At 39.1% G+C, this 10,121-nt stretch overlaps 1 long non-coding RNA gene across 1 annotated transcript in view; it reads right to left on the bottom strand.

Annotated features, from left to right (window-relative positions):
• Positions 1 to 3,601: 3,601 nt before the first annotated feature.
• The window catches only part of LOC148403999 (uncharacterized), a 156,908-nt gene continuing 150,388 nt past the window's right edge, over positions 3,602 to 10,121 (bottom strand). The window contains exons 3-4 of the long non-coding RNA XR_015861939.1: positions 6,798 to 7,367; positions 3,602 to 5,271 (exon numbers count right to left, since the gene is read on the bottom strand). This is a non-coding gene — a long non-coding RNA (uncharacterized LOC148403999). The remainder of the gene's footprint in view (positions 5,272 to 6,797; positions 7,368 to 10,121) is intronic.

Here is a 10,121-nt window from a genome sequence, read left to right as displayed (position 1 = left end):
ACTCGACAGCATTTTTACTGTCAGGCTGCTAATTTAATGGCAATATGACTCATAAACTGATAAACCGGACTCAAACACCAGCAGCCCATCAGTTATGAGTGTGTCGTTGTTATCATGAATCCAGTCACGTACTGTGCAGTATGTATGTTTGAGTGCAAGCATGCACTCACTTGGAAGTTAAATAACCTCGTCTTCAAAGCTTTGCCAGTTAACAAGATATATGGAGTGCGCGCACAATACGGAGTCTCTTCAAAGACACTTATTTACACCACATTGCACACAGTTTCAATCATTCTTTATGTCGCGCGCACAAACTCACACATGCACACACACAGACACGAGAGGCTTGTTGCACGTGTACATGCAGATGCATTCAAGCTGACACAGTCACTAATAAGGGTCTGATTGAAGCAATGATACTTTTGAAAGGGATGAGCCTGCCATTGGGAGCCTCGAGGAAGCCATCCATCAACTTGGGTGACAAGCCCATAACATATGCAAATATTAGTGCATGCCCTCTTTGAGTTGTGTGTCACAGCAGTGGGAAAAAAAAAAGTTTCTCTGCTTGAATCATTGTTGCGCAAGCCAATTGCTTTTGCGAGTGTCAATGATATTCTGCGTGAAATCAATGAGCAGCTGAATCAAAACAGCAAATGTATTCATTTATTTGGGATAAGGCTGTGCATCTCATCTGTGAAAGCCAAATGTTTTAGTGTTCTCTCCTCAGCATTGGACGCACGCCTCTTCATCTTTGGCATTACATATAAATATGCTATGCTAGTATGAGCATTAAGATAGACAGGAAAGAAGAATGAGAAGAAAAGTACATCAGTGCACCAGTGCTTTTTGATGTGTTTTAGGCATCAAACTGACATGGAAAGCGAAGGTTCTAAAATTTTTTCACATTGCTTATTTTAGTTTAAGCCCGTAATACATCCAACTCATCTTCCAGCATTATCCAGAAAGTCTCTAAATTAGACACGGTGGACAGAAGAGTGTTTTCAACGAGCCTGCCAAATACAGATGAATAAAAACATCGCTGAGTAGATGAAAATGGAATAATACATAAGGTTGGTGGGTTATCACATAAAAGGTATTTATATTTAATATTTTCTTGAAATTAAAACTGTGATATGTTACTAATAGGGTTGGCTTGGCTGACGTTAAGTTCATTTTTGTAAACTTGACCAAACAACAAAAACTACAAAATTACAGGTCAAAACATAAATAATATCTAAAAAAAAAAAATAAAAGTTCTAACGTTATTCTTGAATTAAAGTCATAAACCTTATGCTTCCTTAACAGCACACATTGAAAAAGTCCAAAAGTAATTGAGAAGGCTTCAGCAGCTCAGAGGGAAGAAGTTTTTAAATTGGATTTATGAGCGTAAAAAATGCTTCTCAGCTACTGTAAATCTCCAAAATGTGTTCTCAAATCTGGTTAAATCATGGTTGGTCATACGTCATATTGATGCAGTCTGACAAAATGTATTCATTAAATGTCGAGGAAGGAGCGAGAGTGGCATCATCCCTTTTTTCTTTCAAACTCTGCTACTTGTCTATCACTTTGACTCTCACTCATACTAACAGGCAGATGCATGTCAAATAAAAGCGATTTGTTCCTCCAAATTGTTGACAAGAGGCTTTGTTTGGATGATACTTTGTAGATGAATCCTCAGAAAATCTCACTCTTTCTGTCAAGGGCATACCCGAAAGAAACAAATAAGCAAACAAAATAGAATCACAGTAGAAATATTTCCCTCAGGAGCGTGAAATAGAATGTATCAGCACAAGAACAAAAGGTCCCTGGATGGAAAAACTAAAGTGCCTGCTTGAATATCAGTAAATTGAGAGATTATTTCAGATTTGCCAATGCATATCAAAACAAAACAACTTTTGTGATACAAATAAACTGTTGTGGAAAGTATTTGCCATCTTCTCAAATACTTTTTGACATAGTTCCCCCACTTTTTTTTAAGGTAATCAAATAATTGTACCAGACAAAGATAACTCAATAAAACATAAAATGCCATAATTAATTCAACGTTAACTGTCACCTGACTATTTGTAGTTCTTTGAATTGATTTCAAGTGTCTTAATAGCCTTGGGGTTTTTTTGGTTTAAGACTTAACCTTGAAGAAATTTACTGTCATGTGCCCAGTTAACATAGTGTGAGCACCACCATTCAAAAAAAAAAAAAACCAACAACTCGGCGAATAAGCGCTGGGTTTGAGGGGGTGGTTTGAAGAAAAGACACTTGTCACAGGGGGGAAATAAATGGCGTTCCAGCGAAATGACAGCACGTGGAGACGCCCACTGATGACTGGGACCAGTTGTCAACACCGTTGGGATCAAAACACACGAATGAAAGACAGTAGTGACATGCGTTTGACAAGAGGGAATGAGAAGAGGAAAAAATGTGACGGCACAGTTGTGAATTCTCCCACTCAGTAGTGCCACCCTGAAGAATACATCAAATGGAAACGGGAGCATGGCGGAGTTCAGTTCATTCTTTTTTAAATCACATGACTGACTAGCGGGTTAATCATGCCTGTCTCTTTTCTTTATGGCATTCATCCAGTCTGCGTTCATCCAGCCTACGTCAATGGAATGCAACAGTTGTCCGAATTCTGTTCTGGAGGTGTGTTGGTTTGTCTCTCGCTCTAAAATAGGTGACTTAGATCTCAGTAAAAGTAGGCAATTTTTGTAGACATTCCCCATCATAGGGTGAACCACTATTCAGCGCCAGTTCATTGGCCCTTAGACTGCCACGCAAACCGTTTGTTAATTTTTCAGTTTTAATCGCACCTTTAGCCAATAGTATTTTGATAAACTCAAAATGCATCTTAATCTACATGCTTAATTGCTTTTCATTAAACAGCCTTTAGTCAAATTTGACAACATAATTAGGATGAATGATATTTTCGTTTATGTAAAACATGAGTCATTTCTTTGTTAAAGGAAAGCAAATTAAAAGAATTTGACCTTTCGGTGTTAATTTGTCAGCAGCTTTGCTTCACTTTCATTTTCAACAAGTATTTGAGCATCTTTTATTGCCTCTCGTTAAGGAACTATAAGAATCTCGTTGGCACTTCAGGATTTAACACAGATGGTCCATTTGACATTCTTGTTACTGTGATACATTGGAGTAGGAGGAAAATATACTGCATCATTGTTACTTTTCTTCCTTTGCTACAAGTGGTCTGACTGATTGGTTGGCAGAATACTACATAGATCTTTTTTTATTTTTTTATTGTGGGGTTAAAATGTGATTTTTTTTTTTTTAGGTTGGGGTTGGGAAAAAAGTCACCAGATCAAATCAATTATTGCACCCTTAATATCACGGTTGTCACGGTGATATCTTTCCCTATGGCAAATTTCATGCTGTACTGTAAACTTGCTTGCACACAGCATAATCAGTCTATGACTAAAAAGATTATGGGGCATTCAGATTTATTGCAGTATTGGCTATCCAGAAAAGCAAGATTATATGGGAAAAAAATATGATTCTAAACAAACACAATTTGGGCATTGATGAAAGATGAACTACATGCATGGGGAGACTACATGCAGTAAACCCAAAAGGAGAAAGTGCTCAACTATAGAATGAAAAAGCAATTTTACTCAGCTAAAACAAATATGAACATGATTGCTGTGTTGTTGTTTTTTTTTCGTCTTCAAAAAAAGTTTAGTTATTTCCCAAGATGTTTCTTTCCTTATTGGGTGTCTAAATGAAGGTGTTTTGTTTTGGTTTTTTTTTGCCAGGATTGCAACTTTTTAAAAACGCTTCCCAGGTGTTTTACAAACAACACAAAATCACCAAGGATGAAGAAATACAGCACACTTTACACACTTTGTCTTGTCTTACTGAAATCTTTTTTCAAGAGTCTTGTTTCATGCAAGGGAGCCCTCGAGCAGCATAGATGCTGATTGTTATGTCAATGAATCCCACTGTTGTAACATCGGATGTGGCTTTGGAAAAGTCGAGTGTGCAAACGTTGTTTAGCATGCAAATCAATCACTTGCTCGCTACCGTCAAATGCAAGGTGTGTAAAATATGCACCACTCAATTTGGCTTGCCACTTTTGCGGTGATAACTGTAATCTCAGCCATTCCATTTGTCGGATGAACCATTTTCAGCAAGTTATTCCCAATACAATACCATGTAAATGTAATCAAAGACTAATCCTTTGCAAAAGTATACATTTTGCTTCACTCCTCCTCGCATATTCTGACTTGCATGCAGAATTAGAATTAAAGCAGTTACGTAGTCAAGCGGCATCACTGAGCCTCAGTGGTGGACTCTTTCACAATAACAACAAAAAAAAAAGACAAATAATGCACATTAGTCTTGTTTTCAGGCCAATTAATTACTGCTTAAGCTATCCCACTGCATATACAGTCATAACATCTGTTGTTGTTTTTCACGAATGTCAAGTCTAAGCTTGCACACATTTTGACAGGTTTTCCAATATGTTATCAAAATGTAACTGCCATAGATCCAAATTTGAGTCCAACTCTGCCTTGTATGATAGACTTTTTACTTGATTTTCCTGCTTAAAAAAATTGAAGCATGAAGTAGACATTTGTGGCGTTCGAAGCAGCCACGTAGGATCATTCATCAAACACGGCAATGGCATGATGTCATCTTTAGTAGCCTTAGTCTTTTCCTGGCATTGGGCAGGATTTTTAATACAACACTAGAGATGGCTGCACGACTGTAAGACATGTTTTCCTGAGTTGCATCTTTTTTAAATATGACAATGTCACTGATTCGGAGCACAAGCAGATGAAAAAATGACTTTTCATGAGCTTCATCTGTTTCTTTGACTCTGCCAACAGTCACTAATTTTGAACTTCGGACAAATTCCAGAGCAGACTATGCTGCTATGTGAAACAGGGAAATAGTATGGCACCACATGATGCCACTTGCATTTACATTTTCTCTCTAGGCATCCTCCTTATGTTTTCTTGGCCACCATCCCTCTTCACATAATGAGTCTCTGCAGGAGTCTCAAGAGATGCTTATACATTATGTATGATACGTCACAGCCCTGGGACTGAGCTATTGCGTATGGCACTGACTGCTTTCCAGGCTCCTGCCAGGTTGAGATCCTTGATGTTCAAAGGTGTCCATGTCTGCCATGAGCCAAATCTTCCTCCTACATGTTGTTGCTGTAATTTTGGCTCTGGTTAGAGAGAACATTTTCTTTTGGCAAGGCAAGGGTTCTTGCTTTGACTCATGCATCCCGTGTGGTGAATCATAGCCATCCTGCAAGAAGACCATACGCTCTTAGCAATGGCAGAAATGCAATTCCATCTTTGAGGCAGGCTTCAATTATGCTGTAATGTGCAACAAGGGTCAACATGTTGCAGTTGTTGAAATATGATGCAACTGAATCTCGAATGACATTGCCTCAGTTTTTGAGATATTCCACATATTTAAGAAATGTGCTAAAAATATGCAAGCTGTAATTTTGATATTCACTTTATGCTCCAGCTATGTTTTTTCAAGCAGGTCCATCGAGTATTCTTTTGTTTTGGATGCCATATTGTGAAAGACAAATGAAAATCCAAAAATTCAAACAACTGGGCAGCATTAGGAGTAAACAAATGACTTTTGTAAAGCTAAAACAGGTGTCGACAAATTACAAACACTACTTTTAGTAATTTTCCTGAACTGCCAAAGCGCAATGACACTATTAGTAACGTAAAATTTCATGAACTGTCAAAAGCGCAATGATTACTATAATTGTCACAAATATTGACGTCTAATTTTTACAAAGCTGCTCATTAATGGGATTTTTAACAAACATGCCCTACAAATGCAGTACATGCACAATATTAAAAAAGCGCATTCACACTCATGAAAACAACTGAGCTCTTCTTTCTTGAGTCAATGCTAAGCAGCCAGGTCCAGCCCTTTGAGACCGGGAGGTGTACCGGCGCCCAATTAACCTCTGTCTGTTTTTTTTTTTTTTAATACGTCCCTACAGATGAATGCGATGAACTTGGCCCTGAATCCTGGCCCACATCGCGGTACCGTACCCCAAAGAGCTACTCCAGACTGCTCATACATTCTCGAAAGTGGTAAGCAGCAGGGAAATGACGCTGCCATACATCCAGGCAGATGTTTATCTGCTGTCTCCATGCACTCCCTGCAATACACTGTGGCTCCGTGCGCAAGACCCCGCAGACTCTTTACACTCGGCTGTAATAAATAGGCGAGCACCTCACACTGCGGTGCATGCTGTTAAATTAATAATGAGCTATCAAACAGTGCCGATTTATGTACAACTACCCCAGCATTGCAAGCATTTATTTTCCTTTCATCACCATTTGAGAGCGTAATGGGCCACACTCTGCCCAAAACAGGTTGACACTATCAGGGTTAAAGCTGTCACGGCGAGCTGATAACAACAATAATTCAGCCAGGACTGGCGCAATCTGAAATTGGGTCATGCTTTCGCTGAAACCATTTTCTACATCATTATGAATGTTAGAATGAAAACAGGATTATGTGGAGTATCTTTAGTCAGCTGAGAAACTGTGGCTCGTCATGCGGAAAGGATGGCGGTGTTTGTGGATGATGAAGATATCAGGACAGGCAGGGCGCGAGGTTAATTACTTGTTCAAATATTTTAAATAAGTGCTTTACCGTATCAGAGACATTGTAGTGAACCAATTTAAGATTTGCCCTCATGCTAACAACTATTATTCATGCATGAAAAGCTGAAATCACACGCATCCCTTGCCGAATAAGGACAACATTTTACATGAAAGAAAGCAGTTATTTACCTTGTGTGATGTTCCTCTTGAGGTATGCATTGGTGTGCAGAGTCTGCTTGTTTTGCACCTGTGTTCCAGTCGTCAATCATTGGTGCAGCTTGTAGAAAGGAAATGTTGGACTATTGCAATTGGATGTTCTCACAAGTATTAGGAATATGTTTCCCGTATTTATCCTCAACTTTGTGTACTGTTTTGAGTAAATACATCTGTATTTTTGTAATTTCTACAATGTGTAGGTCTGATTTTGTATTTTGGTTGGAATCCTTTTCCTGCTTTTGGGTCATGGCTCCGCCTACCACTTGTTCAATCATGCACCCTTTTTTAACCGAGGGGGGGGAGCTCCCCGGAATTCCCAATGGCCAAAGCGCCTCTGATGCCAGTATTAAAATATGGTGTGATGGTCCCTTTTTCTTCTTTGCTCTTTCAGGACCTGAATGACTTGCTGTGATTAATCCAACAATAACTATATCTATCAGAAAATTCCAGAGGTAAAAAGCCATCAGTTTGTGACCTCATAATTAAGTGCTTTTGGATTGCACAGCAGGACAACACCTTGGAACACACCAGCAAGTCCACCTCCTGAAAAATGAAAAAAGACAATATGAAGACTTTCAGGTGGGCAAATCAAAAAACAAAAACAAAAAACCCACAAAAATTCCAACATGTCTACAAACATTTGGTTTCAGTTATTATTGCCAAGGCAATCTCGAGTAATGCAATGATTTTTTCCCAAAAAGGTTTGGATTTTTTTTTTTAAACATCTGTTAACAAATACATTATTTTTATTATTTTATATAATTTGTGACTATTATATACGTACATTATAGGCAAAACAAAGGATGCCAGTTCACTGAAGCAAGATGTAGTCAAAGCATACACAAATGTTATGATTTTTTTTACATCTGTTAACAAATAAATGATTTATATTATTTTATATAATTTGTGATTATTATATACATCCTAGGCAAAAAAAAGGATGTCAGTTCAAGTAAGATGTAATCAAAGCACACTAATATAACAGCAGACTCATGGTTGGTTCTGCAGACCTGCGCAGAAATACAAAGCTATTTTACAAAAGTAATGCATTTAATTTTCTCACCAGATGGGGGCAACAAATGGGATCCAAATTCTCATCAAAGGAACATTCCCAACATTTAAGGTGACTGATGACAAAGCAAGTCTCTAGAATCCTTCTAAATGCATGTGAAATGCTTCGTTAGATTTCAATGAATGCAATTTAGCACACATTGGATGGTTTTTGTTTTTTTTTTTGGTTCCCTGTGTTGTCTCAGCCACATGGCAAGACTGTCAACGGCAACTGAGATGGAAGCAGAGTCTTTGCCAAATGTCTGGCTCATTTTGTAGTAGGCCTGCTTCCCTCCGGCCACTCACAGCCAGAGAACAGGAACATGTCCAAGACTGTCAAATTTCAACATTCTCATGGACTCTTACATTATAATTTGCACACAGACAAGGCAGGTGGCTTTTTTTTTATTGCTTTAAGCCGCAGAGGTTGCTTCCTATAAGCATCTCTTGATCAACGAATGAATTATTTAATACAATTAAGTGATTTTTGTTTTTACGTTCCTCATTACAGTAAACCTACAATGCATGTAAAATTTTAATTAGCCAAGTTTTCTTTGCTCACAAGTACTTTACAGAACTATGAAAACTTGCAAACTGCGTTACGAAAATAAATAGTGTGTGCCCTTTGTGTCTTCAGGCATTCGGGCCTTTGTGTCTTCAGGCATTGGGCATTTATTTATTTAGCATTTTGAATTCATATTGTGCAGAGTCTATCTTATTTTCATGACATTTTCATAGTAGTCATTTGAGACTGTACAACAATAACTTAGTGGCCAGATACAGAATACAGAACAGAATTAGCTGTTTGTTTACCATCCTCCACAAACCGTGTATGAACAAACCAGTCAAATTATGACCACACTATTTCTGATGGGCCACTAATCAACAAAACTACAACACAAACTCAAGAAAAATGGTGCTTTTCAGATGAATGTCTTCATCAGTTCTTTATTTCACTCAGGAGTGTGAACATGGTATTGTGGTAACTTGACAACGTGTTCTGTTGTAAACAGTACCTGCTCAGGTTAATAGGCACCACTGGATTTTCTGCCCGAGCAATTCTGACCTTATGCAAATATCATCAATTATGTGGGGCTTATTTAAAAAGTTTAATTTATCCCTGCAGTTAAAGGTTTGCGATTGATTGTGGAGGGAAGAAAATAATCACTCTGGAAGTGAGTCAATGTTTGACCAAATTGTACCACACATTCTGAGAACTACCCAGATATGCAAAATCGAAAACGGATGGATGTAAATGGATGGATCTAAGTGTTCTTGGTAGGCATCGAAACAACAAATGTATCGTTGGCCAGACTTTTGTACTGTACCACTGAATTATTAGATGACTAGATTTGCATACTTTGGGCAAATTTAAAGCAGACGTCTCGACGCTTCAGGCACTCCTTGCACCACTCCATTCATCTCCTCTTCGATCCCTTATAATAAGCGCAGGCCTCTGACTGACTGATGTCCCACCTCCTCTCTGTCCGTCTGACTGCAGCACTCTTGAACAATAGCGCTCTCTCCTCCTCCCCAACTCTTCCATTTAAAATGCGGCTCACAGCCGCGTTCGCATCCTTTTTTTTCTTTTTTTCCCCCGCCCATGCACACACACGAACAGTACCCCCTCCTCCCTTTCCACCCCCACCCCTTCGATTGGATGCCAAAAATGATACGGCACGGCCGGACTACGCAACTCAAACCCAAGCGGGCAATTTGGCAGGCGAATTGTTTCAAATCCTGCACCTTCTGCTTGGTGACAGTTGCTTATCTCAAACACAAGGACAAACGAGGCATGTGAGCCTATATAAGACATCTTTGGATTAAAACTATAATAAATAACTACAGTAAAGATTTGTGTGCGCTCGTTTGTACTCTCTCTCTCTCTCTCTCTCTCTCTCTCTCTCTCTCTCTCTCTCTCTCTCTCTCTCTCTCTCCCCCTCCCTCCTTCCTTCCTTCCCTCCCTCCTCCCCTCTCAGTCTCTGTATCCTCCTCCGGTGGTGTCGGAGGCTCAGTGAATGCGGCTGAGAAAGGAGCGAGCACCCGCCTGACACGGATACTGCGCTGTTTTACAGGAGGGGGAACTACAAGATTCTGTCCTCTTTCTCTCTTTTCCACGCACACGCAAAATCTTTTTTTTTCCCGACCTCTGCATCAACTAGCTGTATAAATCGTAACTTTCCTGCTCTGAGTTGATTTTTCCCTTTTTTTTTTTTTTTAATGATGGAAAGCGCAGAGTTTGCTGCT

This window comes from Syngnathus floridae, chromosome 1 (genome assembly GCF_059516105.1).
Source record: "Syngnathus floridae isolate MCC-2025c chromosome 1, RoL_Sflo_1.0, whole genome shotgun sequence".
NCBI lineage: Eukaryota > Metazoa > Chordata > Actinopteri > Syngnathiformes > Syngnathidae > Syngnathus > Syngnathus floridae.
This window is presented reverse-complemented; position numbering and strand designations above follow the sequence as displayed.